At 39.9% G+C, this 13,889-nt stretch overlaps 1 non-coding gene across 1 annotated transcript; it reads right to left on the bottom strand.

Annotated features, from left to right (window-relative positions):
• Positions 1 to 2,111: 2,111 nt before the first annotated feature.
• Positions 2,112 to 2,218, bottom strand: LOC132191211 (small nucleolar RNA R71). Its single transcript, XR_009441239.1, has one exon. It is a non-coding gene; the product is annotated as a small nucleolar RNA R71 (small nucleolar RNA).
• Between the last annotated feature and the right edge of the window lie 11,671 nt (positions 2,219 to 13,889).

Here is a 13,889-nt window from a genome sequence, read left to right as displayed (position 1 = left end):
AAGTCCAATTAGGATAAAGAAAACCTAAGTCCAAATCGGAATAGGATTCGCCCAGAATTGCGTTCTTATCTTCCGGGGCGAATTTTGCATTGCGGAACTCCGAATTAGGCAAATACTATTTCATAATTATTTGTATAAATTTGAGTTAGCTTTCCAATGCCTCTTGAATCACCTCAATCGGATATTTGAGCTGAAAGTTATGGCCAAAATACCGAGGCATATGCAGAATCCAAATTTGAATCCAATCCGATTTCGACTCCAATTTGAGAAATTTCGAATTAATCCCTTCCTTCATTTGATTAAACTTAACCACAACATATAGGTCCTCTGTTATGATTGGCTAAGCTTAATCAGTGGAATCAATTGCATCTTTATTTATAACCTGAAAACACAAAAACAAAACAAAATCAAACAGATAACAATGCTAAGGAATTAACATTTGCAAATTAAGGGGCTTGAATGTGCAACATTCAGCGCTTATTAAGTAGTTTCTAGGATCTCCCATGCATCTTTGGCACTATCACGATTTGAAATTCTGGAGAACTCAGTTTGTGAAATTGCCAAGCATAGAGCATTCATAGCTTTGTCATTCGCCAAACAAGTTTGTTTTTCAACATTAGACCATTCAGTTGTCGGCTTATCTGGAGCTTTAAATCTAGATTCAATGACATGCCAAACGTCTATAGATTTTAAGAAAAATCTCATGCGGGACTTTAATAGCCATAATTTGATCCATTAAAATTAGGCACAGTGTTAAGGGTTTGAGACATCTTAAACAATAAACAAAGATCACACTCAGGAATTTAATCCTTCACGGAGTGAACCCGGTTTGATACCAATTGAAAAACTCTAAACAGATAAATATCACGATTTTATGCGGAATTAACAGATATTTAAATCAAAGTAAACAATCACCAAAAACAAGTAAAATCAAACACAAAGATTTTGGTGACGGAGAGGAAACCTTTTAGAAAACGCTCTAAAAGTAAAACTTCTTCGGGGCAACCAAACCCAAGAAATCACTATCAAAAGATTATCCAGAGATTACAGACACTAGGAACACTTACAACCCTTTGCAAGACCTTGGCTCTGTAAGATAGACAAGCCTCCAACTTGTCTCCTCGCTCACAATCTTCTTCAACGTGATTCTCATTTATCGGACCCTTCCAATAGACTTCAATTAAGCACACAGTCAAAACTGACAAAAATCCTCTAAGAGGAATCAATTTAGCTCACAACAAAATAATCACTCAAGTATAGCCACACACAAACTCTCTGGCGGTGAAAATTCGTGTCCTACAGATCTGTAGAGATCTATATATATAATACCAAGACCCCTAGTCTAATTAGGACTCAATTACATTTAAATTAAACCTAGCCTAGTCTAATTAGGACTAAATTACATTTAAATTAAACCTAGCAGGCTACGGGCCGTCCGGACGGTAAATGGGCTCGTGCGGACGGGCTCTAGGGCAACATTGCTTTCTCCGTTCTTTTGGCGCGGTGTGTTTGGACGGACTTGCGGATGGAGTTGCAGACGAGGTTCACGGGAGAAATCCCGTCCGGACGGCTATGAGTCCCGTTCGGATGTCATAGAGATTTGGCACACTTTGAGTCCATTTTTATCACCAAACATTTAGCCAATAATTAAAACTAACAATTCTTAATTTTGTAATCATGGAAAATCAATGGAAAGATTGATTTTACTGTGTTAGAAAGTACAATGACTAATTTATCACTTTTGAAAGTTAAAGGACTAATTTGATACACACGAAAAGAATAATGACCGTTTTTGTAACACCAAGTGAACGAAACTCGCTTGAGCCGATGAATGGTAGGAGCTGAAGCCGAGTACAATAGGTCACCATCCTGCATTTAGAGGATTTGAGAATGTGGATCCATATGTTCATGAGAGGATTTTTTTGGAAATTTGTGACATTGTTAATACGCAAAATGCCCCAGCAGAAGCGATGCATCTTCGATTATTCCCTCTGTCCCTACATTTTAGGGCAAAATCCTGGCTACTCAACAATAGACCTAGATCTATCACTTCTTGGGATATGCTGCAAAGCAAGTTTTACCACAAGTTTTTCCCAATTTCCAAAATCAGTGCCCTCCGTCTACAAATCACCAATTTCAAATAGAAATAAGGGGAAAGATTCACCGATAGCTGGGAGAAGTTTAAAGAACTTACTATAAAATGCCCACCCCACAGGTTTGAGAATGAGGTGCTTGTTCAAATTTTTTACAGGGGACTAACACCAAGTGAACGAAACTCGCTTGAGATGATGAATGGTAGAGAATTCTTAAGTCTTATTGGGATGAAGCCTATAAAACTTTGGACGAAATGGCTGAACAAGCACAACAATGGGATTTTCAAGATAGTTGGGACAGACAACAACCCGCTCCCAAGTTAGGAGGCATCTATGAGGTGAGGAATGATGCTGAATCAAGTGAGGAGTTCAAGGTTCTCAGGCGTCAGTTTGACCCTATGGTCTTAAACAAACCAGTGAATGCAGCAGATACTTACCAAGTTGATGCATGCGGGGTATATGAGAGTAAAACGTACTTCACTCAAAACTACCCAACTCTGTCAACAGACTATCCAACTAAGCAAGTCAATGCCTTCAATGAATACAGAAAACCCACAACCGGACCGTCTTCTTCTAAAACTTAAAATTCAGGGTGGCGGAATCAACCCAATTTCTCTTGGAAGCAGAATCAACCATTGAACCAAAGAGATACATCCACTCAAGCTCAGAGTCAGTTCAGGCCATCTCACCAAACTCAACCTCCTGCTTATCAATCCACCACTCATGGGCCACAGCTTACACCACAGTCATCACTGGAAGGCATGATGAAAGCATTCATGCAATCAATGGATAAGAACATACAAGATATGAAGAATGCTACCATGAGCAGTTCCCAAGATATACAACAGCTAAAAGGTTTCACCAATCAAATCGTACAGGAGATGAGGAATTCCAACATGGCTAACAATAGAGACATACAAGTAGAAGGACAAGTTGGATAGATAGCAAATCAAGTGGGGGAAAGAGAAAGAGGGAAGTTCCCTATTCAGCCTATGCCTAACCCAAAAGGGAAATTTGTGATTTGAAGTTCCTCTGCCTCTACGCATGGTCAGGATCATGTACAAGCCATCACCACTTTGAGGTCAGGAAAACAAGTGGATAATCAAGTGGTCATGCCTGAAGAGACCACAGAGGCTGTAGAAGAGAAGGAAAACCAGGACAAGCCTACAGAAGTCACAGGACCAGACATTACCATTCTGATTGCTGAGGACCCTTCCAAAAAGTATATACCCAAAGCTCCGTATTCCAAAAGACTGATAGCACCAAAGAAGAGCTCGAAGTTCAATGATATTTTGGAAGTGTTCAAGCAAGTGCAAATAAACATTCCATTCCTAGATGCCATCTAGCAAGTTCCTTCTTATGCCAAATTTCTGAAGGATTTGGTCACCATCAAGAGAAAGATGAAAGTCCCCAAGAAAGCTTTCTTGACTGAGAAGGTCAGCTCTATCTTGCAATACAAGATGCCTGTAAAGTATCAGGACCCTAAATGTCCTACCATTGCTTGCAAGATTGGTGACAATCGAGTTGAAAAAGCTCTGTTGGATTTGGGGGCCAGTGTAAATCTACTACCGTATTCAGTATATGTTCAGCTGGGATTGGGAGAGTTGTAATCCACTTCAATTACACTTCAGTTGGCCGAAGGTTCCAAGGGGAATTATTGAAGACGTGCTGATCAAAGTTGATAAGTTATATTACCCTGTGGACTTCATCGTCTTAGATGCAGAGATGGAAAATGCAGAAATTTAAGTTCCAATCATATTAGGGCGTCCCTTTTTAGCTACAGCTAATGCCCTAATCAACTGTAGAGCTGGAGTCATGAAGATATCATTTGGAAACATGACTGTGGAGCTGAACATCTTTCATATCAGCAAGCAGCCATTTGAGTATGAGGAGGTCAGAAGCACATGCTTAATTGAGGAGATAGTAGAGAAAACTATCAATGAACCAGATATTGAAGACCCCTTGGGAGAATGCCTGATTGCACTAGGAAGTGACATGGAACTGGACACTCTATTGGAACAAGCTGACATCCTATTAGACACAACTCCTGAGATAGAGACAGAGATTGCAGAAATTACTTTGACATCGTCCCCCGATCCATCTTCATTAGCAGTTGAGCCAGTTAAGCGGGAGTTGAAGCCTCTACCAGACAACCTGAAGTACAAGTATCTGGATCCTATAGAATCTTTCCCAATGATCATTGCTGCCAACCTGGATAGTGATCAGGAACAGAAGCTGCTAGAAGTTTTGAGAAAGCATAAAGAAGCAATCGGGTGGTCAATAGAAGATATTAAAGGAATCAGCCCTGCAATAGTGATGCATAAGATTCATCTGGAAGAAAATGCTAAAACTTCTCGCGAGCCACAGAGACAGTTAAATCCGGCCATGCAAGAGGTAGTTCGAGTAAAGGTAATTCAACTTCTAGATGTGGGAATCATATACCCAATCTCTAATAGCAAATGGGTGAGTCCCATTCATGTGGTGCCGAAGAAGGCAGGGATTACAGTTATCAAGAACAAGGAAAATGAGTTGGTCCCCACTCGTGTGCAGTCAGGATAGAGAGTGCGCATTGACTACAGGAAGTTAAATGTCGTGACAAGAAAAGACCATTTTCCTCTACCTTTCATCAATCAGATGTTGGAGAGATTGGCATGCCATGAGTACTACTGTTTCCTTGATGGTTACTCCGGCTACAACCAAATTCCATTGGACCCCGAAGATCAAGAGAAGACTACTTTCACTTGTCCATTTGGTACGTTTCCCTATCGTTGTATGCCGTTTGGATTGTGTAATGCACCCGCCACTTTTCAGCGATGCATGATCAGCATCTTTTCAAATATGGTTGAACGTCACCTAGAGATCTTCATGGATGACTTCTCAGTCTTCGGTTCATCATTTGGGGAGTGTCTACATCATCTCACATTGGTGCTAGTACGGTGTAAGGAGAAGAATCTGGTTCTGAATTGGGAAAAATGCCACATCATGGTAAAACAAGGAATTATTTTGGGGCATGTAATTTCCCACAAAGGTATTGAGATTGACAGGGCTAAGGTTAATCTGATCTCTTACCTTAGTTGACCTGATCTCTAACCTTCCGCCCCCACGGATAGTTAAGGAGATTCGGTCATTTCTGGGACATGCTGGATTCTACAGAAGATTCATCAAGGACTTCCGTAAGATAGCAAGACCTCTATGTAATCTACTGGCAAAAGATGTTCCTTTTGATTTCAATGACAAGTGCCAGACAACCTTTGAGATTCTGAAAAAGACCTTAACTTCTACACCAATCATTCAACCTCCTAATTGGGGGGTTTCGTTCGAGATAATGTGTGATGCCTCCGATTATGCTGTGGGAGCTGTTTTGGGTCAGCGCGTAGAGAAGGATGTTTGATGTTTGGGGCATTGATTTCATGGGGCCCTTCCCTAATTCTTATGGGTATCTTTTCATCCTTGTGGCGGTGGATTATGTTTCCAAGTAGGTGGAGGCTATTGCATGCAAGACTAATGATCACAAAATCGTGTTGCAATTTTTGAAGGAAAATGTGTTCGCACGTTTTGGGACACCACGTGCTATCATCAATGATGGAGGGAAGCATTTTTGCAACCGATATTTTGAGCAACTCATGAACAAGTATGGCATTACTCATACAGTTGCAACTCCCTACCATCCTCAGACAAGTGGGCAAGTTGAGATATCCAATAGAGAAATCAAGAGGATATTAGAAAAGACGGTGAACCCGACAAGGAAAGACTGGTCTCGTTGAGTCAATGACGCTTTGTGGGCATACTGGACTGGATTCAAGACTCCAATTGGCATGTCTCCCTACCGACTCGTGTATGGCAAGGCTTGTCACCTCCTTGTGGAATTGGAGCACCGGGCTTATTGGGCTATAAAGCAGCTAAATTTCTACCTCACCAAGGCTGGTGAGCAAAGGAAGCTACAGCTAGATGAATTAGAAGAATTAAGGAATGATGCCTACAACTGTGCCAAGCTATACAAAAATCAGATGAAGAAGATCCATGACCAAAACATTTTGAGAAGATCATTTCACGTTGGTCAGAAAGTCCTCCTTTACAACTCACGTGTGCATCAGTTTCAAGGAAAGCTCAAATCCCGATGGACTAGACCATTCATAGTGTAACGACCTAGGAAAAAGCGCTAGCCACATCTGCGCTATTACCTCAAAAGGACTAGTCAATTTGAAACTTTCCTATAATTCATTATAAATCCCAGTTTCACCTAGTAACTAAACAATGTGGGACTTAGCACCCATGACTATCTTTATAAATCACTCACTCTATGTGGTAATATTCTCATCTTCCCAATATGGGACCGGGGTGCTACAAATAGTGCATGCTGTTTCTTCCCATGGAGCAATCAAAATCGAGGATCCTAAGAATGGAAGTACTCTCAAGGTCAATGGTCAACGGTTGAAGCCGTTCTTGGAACTGGAAATTTTGGAGAGTGAGGAATTGCCTTTGGAAGATCCTACGTCATCTACTTAATCATCAGGGGTGAAAAGTCTAGCTGAAGACTGTAAACTTAGCGCTTATGGGAGGAATTCCTTTTTCTTTGGTATTTTTAGTCATTTTTTGTGTTGTTTCGTTTATGTTCATTTTTGTTTTATTTTTGTGTTTTTCAGGACAGGTGTTGTAACGAGTAAGTTTGGGGGTCGTCTCTTTGCTCACTCTGGTTCCTTATACCTCTTGGTATTGTATTTCTGCCTACATTGAGGACAATGTGTGATTCAAGTTTGGGGGTATGGAAAAACATTTCGTCTGTTTATTTTTGTGCTTATTTGTATTGTTTAATAAAAATTAAAATTAAAATTAAAAAAATGTGCTATGTTGTTGTCAAATTTGAGTTAAACTGTAACCGTGATTTACATTTCATTAGCTCGCTTAAAGGGTTGAACACATCATTATGTCATTCGGAGTCTGAGTCCTTTGACTTATTTTTGGGTAAAAGAGATTTCACTTGTTTTGAGATAATTTTTTATGAGCACATTAGCATGTTTTCTATGAGGTTTGATGTTTGAGCTTAAGCTTGTTCTCTTTGAGATTTGTTGGATGACCTATTGATGAATAACCATTAGCTTGCAAGATATTAAAAAAAAAAAAAAAAAAAGAAGGAAAAAGAAAAGAAAGATCATGTTGAGTTTTTCACTAAGTAACCGGACCTCTTGCCTCATTAAGCATTTGAGTATTAACGTCAAAAGGTGTGAAGTTCAGTGTTGATTTATGATATGGCTAATCTGACTTCATAGCCTTTTTGACTTAAGTTAATAAGCCCTTAGGGATGTTCTACATCTAGTGCCCTAAAGCCACCTGGCTTGAGAGTCATTGGCCTAACACTTGTTGCATGAGTCAATTAGAAAGCTTAAGGGAGTTAGACATTGCAGAGCCTATAAAAAATTAAAAATTAAAATTAAAAATGCATATCTTGCCTTTGTTGTTTCATTTTATAGAGATTTTTACAAATTTTATGGAACTTGTCTTGAGTTTAAATTCAAAGCTTCATGATTGTATGCTAATTACATTTTACACTTTTTAGAACATATAAAATCTAAATTGTCCATTTATGAGTGAATTGATTTTGGATTTCCTAATGACGGTGATGATGGTGTTTGTCTTTTTAAGCTTGCTCATGAATAAGAACCATGGTTTATGTGAAACTTCTTTCTTGTTAAACAACATAGTGCTACAATGTTTGTGGGTATCATTCCTGTTAAGCCCTCATGAGACTTCACTCGTCCACTAGCGATGCTTAGGGGTTTAAAAGGCTTGTTGCATATGCTAAATGCAATCGTTTCTCCCACGAAAGAGGATTTATGTTTTGTTTCGTTTTGTTTTGTTTTCATTTTATTTTTCGTTTTGTTTTGCTAAGGACTAGCAAAAGTTAAGTCTAGGGGTGTTTAATGTATGCCAAATATTGTATATTTGGACCCCTTAATTTACTTGTGTTAATCCTTTAGCTGTGTTATTATTTAATGTTCTATGTTAGATTTGTGTTTTTAGTATTTTGTAGGTCATTGAAAAAAAAACAGCTTTTCGAAAGAAAACATACTTTGAGAAGACCTTGATGATGTGGTTAAGCTTAACCAAATCCAAGAAATGGTTAAATTGGATTAAAGATAAGATTGGATTAAAGTTCAAATTGGAAAAAATTTCGGATTGGATTCAAATTCAGATTCTGAACACATCTCAGTATTATGACTATAACTTTTTGTTCACATCTCCGATTGAGGTGATTCAAGAGGAATTCGAAAGATAACTCAAAATACTATAATTGATAGTGAAATCGAATTTTCCTAATTCGGATGTTTACTATTCCAAAATCGTCCCGCAGTTAAAGGGTACAAACCTAGACGAATTTTATCCGATTTCAACTTGTAAAACCCTAAGTTTTACGTCTATAAATAGGGAATTATCAGATTAGTTAGTGGGGGCTACGAATTTCAAGATTGCAGATCAGAAAGAAGGGAGTTTCAGGTTTTCCTAGCTTTTGGATCTCAACTTTGTGATTCTTATTTGTAAGTACTCAATTTTACATTATGAATTCAATCAATCTTGTTTTGTCTTTCAATAACATGAGAGGCTAAACCTTCAACTAAGGTTGAAGATGAAGCCTCACTTATGATTAGCAACTTTGTTTCATGTATGTAATATTTCCCAATTTAATGGTTTAATTGCTTTATTGTTTTACTTTTAATCAATTGGATTGAATAATTCTTGGATATCTTTTATGATTCAAGGATACACTTGATGATTTAAGATTATTCAATACAATTGATTGCTTGGTTTTCTTTGCTAAAAATTGGATTTTCCCAGTGATTTATTCTCTGAATACAATTGATGTTTTAATAAAGATTGGATATTTTCTTGTAATTTACGGATACAGTTAATGATTTGATCGAATATTGGATTTCTTTTGTGATTTGGGTTATAAATGGATACATGGGATCTTTTGATTAATTCTTTGAAGCAATAGTAAAACAAACTTAAGATTTATATGTGAGAACTTTGGGGAATATTATAGATCATGAAATTATGTTGTTATGAATTTGTGAGTGCAGATTCCGAAACCTTAGTGCTTCATCATAAGATTTCAATCACTTAAATTGCTCATGCTTTTGCTTTTTCATTGAAACAAAAAAATCTCTCAAAAATTTGGAACTAGATTAGGGTTTAATTAATTTAGATTTAAAATTGCTTTCAAGAATACAATTCCCTGTGGGTTCGACCTCGCACTTGCAATCCATTAACTACAATTGATTCGTGCACTTGCGAGTTAAATAAATTTGCACAACAATCGCAAATCCACCGGCGGTTTTTATGTCTTTCTTGGCCCTAATCTCATTTCTTGGTCCTCTCACAAACAACGCACAGTCACCCACTCTAGCACTAAATCTGAATATCGCACCCTTGCTACCGTTGCTGCTAAAACTTCTTTGGCTCCAATCTCTACTCTGTGATCTTGGTATTTTTCTCCCTTCACCCCCCACCCCTTGGTGTGATAACATTCGTGCCACATACCTCTCTGCCAATCCTACCTTCCATGCTCGTACCAAGCATATTGAAATCAACTTTCATTTTGTTCGTGATAAAGTTGCAGCCAAAATACTAGCACTCCGCTTCATCTCAAGCAAGGATAACTAATGAGTGCCAAATCTGGTATATTTGGGCTCCTTAATTTACAATAGTTAATCTTTTAGCTGTGTCGTTATCTAATGTTTTGTTTTAAATTTGTGTTTTTAGTGATTTATATGTCGTTGAAGAAAAACAATAGCTTTAAAGGGAAAATTGCCAAGTCTTGAAGAAAAGTGAGAAAAAGAGCATTCTAGAAGTAGGATTGAGCGCACCTTCTGGCGCTCGAGTGCATGTGCGGTCGATCCCAGGTGGTTTACGCTCGAGCGCACCCATGACCACAAGCATACCACTAGCGCGCACACAATGTGCCGCAAGAGAAGATTCACATGCCTGAGTGCGATCGAGCGCACTGGCTATTGTTACAAATATCTACCTAAATTAATGGGCAAATAATTGTATGTTTTGCCCTCAAGTGCACGAGGTCAACATAGTAGTATATGATGCAAGTACGAGGTCATTCCCATGAGGATCGCATTAATTCTTCTAAGGCAGCTAGTCATTGTTCCATCAGGACTTTATCCTCCTGAACCTCTCTTCTTTGGTTAGCCAACTCTCTCTCCAAAGGCCAACCACCTCTTCACTGATTGAACGATACTGTGATGCACGAAAAATGATAGGGGCCTCCTCCTCTAGTGCTTCCGGCTCAGCTGTGGGTTCATCTTCTGCCATCGGCTCGGCCTCACTCTCTTCCGCGCCAGCTACTGGTGCTGGAGGTACCCGAGGCATGTGGGAGTAGCTCTTGTTCCATTGGCGAATGCCAAAGATGGGGGTAATAGTGATTGGCTCTTCAGCTAAGGTGCCCTTTCTGCCTTTCTTCCGAAAGATATAAGTGATTAAATATGGGAAAGGCAGCCCCCATGAGTGAGTGGACTCAGCTCTTCCAATATGCACTCCATTCCAAGGGAAAGGCATTTCGGTGCGAAACTGAGTCCACAAACCAAAGTCGTGGAGGTAGCTTGGACCGGCTACCAGCATTATGGTGAGTGTCGGCATATTGCCCTTCACACATATCTTCAATGATTTTCGCCACATAGAATCAGGGCAATTGCTCGGCAAGTTGTGCTGCTTCTGGAGGGTGCTCATCATTGCATTGGAGTGCAGCGGCAATATCAGCCCTTGTCACTTCGTTGGCTCGGCCTATTGCAATCATGGGATAGGTGAGCATAGAACTTGGTCACCAATTTTCTGTATGCAGTGGATGTGACCGGCTTGGAAAGCTTCTTTAGCCCCCAGCATTTGAACTCTTCAACAGCCCATTCAGTCGCCTCAAGGTGTTGGAAATCTTCTCGAATGGCAAAAGTTGCTTCATACAGCAACTCCCACTCCTCAAAAGTGGGTGGGGGAGAAGTGGCTTGGGAATCAGAGCCCCGGGAAGATGAAGCCCGAGTTTTCGGCATGATGTGCTTGGTTCGGAGTTTCTCTCGAACACCTAGTGTGCACTGGGATGGCCAAAGTAGCAAAAACACAGCAATAACTACCCAAACCCCCTGCAAAAGATGAAAATCCAACATAGAGAGGCAAAATGATGAAAAAAAATGGAGGTTGGGGGGGGGGGGGGGGGGATGGAGTTGGGGTGTTGCAAGTGATGTTCAATGATGGTAGTGGTGTTTGTAGGGGAGGATAGATTCGTGCAGGTGCAGATGCAGTGCAGGGGTGGTGGTTGAAGGCCGGTGGAAGTGAGGAAGAGTGGTGGTGTGCCGGTGGAGGTGTAGTTGCAGGTGATGGGATGCAAGTGAGGTGTGTACGGCACGGGGAAAATGAAGGGAGAATAGGGGAAAAATGACCTGAAATGGATCACGTGATCTGCTGCCCGAGTGCGCTCGACCGCACTTGTTCAGTGTTGTGTGTGTGTGTGTGACGTGCGCTCGAGCACACACAAGGTGCGCTCGATCGCACTAGCAGAATGCAATGTAACCAAAACTTGAGCACTGCGCTCGATCGCATGCAGGTTGCAATCGATCGTAGTAACAGAATGTGAAATTTTTTTTTTTTTTTTTTTTGAAAAAAAAAATGCATAATGTACAACAACTTTCTGAAATAAAAAGAAAACACAAAAGATAAGTGAAAACACTAAGAGTATTTTAGAAAAGTATGGGAACCAAAGTAAGAAATGGAAAAGTGTATCGCCTTTAGTGGCCTCAATACCATTGTTCTGAGTAGATGCGCTTGAGCTCCTGGACTGCTCAAACGCTTCTATTAGTAGCTGTAGTGCTACTGGTGTGGAGAGATGCACTTGAATTCCATGGAATGTGGCTCAAGTGCACTTGGTTATGCAAGGATAGGACTTACTTTATAGGTCAACAATTTCTGTCCCACATAGATCTCCTTCTTGACACGCTTCCTATGATGATAAGGCTTGGGTCTTTTCTTGTGGAGCTTGGTGTCCTCATTTGCTTCATACCTTAATTCATCCAGTTCATGCAGCTGCAGCTTCCTCTTAGCACTTGGATATGGTGGACAGGCTTCAAGGGGGTGCTCTACTCCACTGATGTCCTCTGTAACATTTTCATAGACTGACCCAATGTCCTGCCTTGTGAACTTGTGAGTGAGGGAGGGTCTTCACTGGATCTTTATGTGGGTCCTATAAAACTAGCTCACTAACACCTTGGATCATACAAACATCAAAACATTTGAAATTATCTTGAGGTGATTGCATTGTATCAAATATTTTGAACTCTATTGTCTCACCATTCACCTTCATACTCACAGTACCCTTTTTCACACCTACAGTAGTATCAACAGTTCTCATGAAGGGTCTTCCTAAGATGATAGGTAAGGGTAATGGCATAGGGGATTCTTTCCCATCCAACACAATAAAATCAGCAGGTAAAATAAATGTACCTACCTTTGCTAAAACATCCTCAAGAATACCTCTTGGTCTTTTTAGGCTTATGTCTGCCAATTGCAAGGTGATAAAGGTTGGTTGAAGCTCCCCCAAACCCAGCTTTTCATATACAGTGTAAGGCAGCAAATTAACCTCTGCTCCCAAATCTAGCAATGCATGCTCAAAAAGATGGTCTCCTATCCTGCAAGGAATGCAAAACTACTCGGATCTGTTAGCTTTGGTGGTAATTTCCTTAACAAGACTACACTTACCTCTTCTGTAAGGGCCACTGTCTCATGATCCTGAAACTTCCTTTTGTTAGTGCAACAATCCTTTAAAAATTTAGCATATGAAGGAATCTGTTTAATTACATCTAATAAAGGAATGTTGATTTCTACTTTCCTCAAAGTCTCAAAGATATCCATGAGTTGCTTTTCTTTCTTTAGTTTGACTAACCTTTGAGGGAAGGGTGGTACATTCACCTTCTCCATTTTGTTTACCTTGGAAGTTGATGCTTCATCTGGAGATGCTAGAGGTGGCTCTTCAGTTCCTATGACCTTGCCATTTCTGAGAATTGTGACTGCTTTCAACTGCTGGTGACCGCCTAAATTGCGTATTTGATAAGTGCTAAAATATTCATATTTTCAGCCCTTAACTTGCATGTTTTAATCCTTTGGTTTTAGTTAATTAGGCCATTTTCATTCCTTTTTTTGTTTTTCATACTTTTACAGGCTTTTGGAAGAAAATGAAGTAAAACAAGGTGATTTGGGCTCAAAAGAGAAGATGGAGACAATTGAAGCTCCCTGGTACTGCGATCAATCACAGGGCACCTGCGATTGAGCACAATACCTGAGAGGACACAGCATCAAGCAGGCCAGGAGCGATTGAGCGCATGCTAGAAGAAGGATCAATCGCAGACTTTCGATTGAGCGCACCCGTGCGCAGGAGACTTATCAAGTCGCGGCTAGATTGACATTCTTTCGATGTTAGGGTTTTCCAACTCCAAATTGTAATAGGTCTCAAAACCCTACGAAATCCCTAGGTTTGCTACTTTGTTTAGGACTTCTAAAGCCTATAAATAGACCCTTAAGGCTCTAGAATAGATATACTTTGGAAGAAGAAGAAGAGGAGCTCTGGAAGTTCAAGTCTCGGGTTTATTCTTTTCTTTTCTTTTCTTTTATGAAGATGTTTAACATCAACTCTATGTGTAGCTAATTTATTTAGTAGGGCTAGATTGAAGCCCTAGTTATGTTTTGTTAATATTTCAATATTAGTGCCTTTGTGATGATCTTGTTGTGCTATTTAACTTGATTAATACAGGC

Source organism: Corylus avellana, chromosome 9, assembly GCF_965113065.1.
Source record: "Corylus avellana chromosome 9, dhCorAvel1.hap1.2, whole genome shotgun sequence".
NCBI classification, from domain to species: Eukaryota; Viridiplantae; Streptophyta; class Magnoliopsida; order Fagales; family Betulaceae; genus Corylus; species Corylus avellana.
The sequence above is the reverse complement of the archived record's forward strand: the minus strand, read 5'-3'. Positions and strand labels throughout refer to the sequence as shown.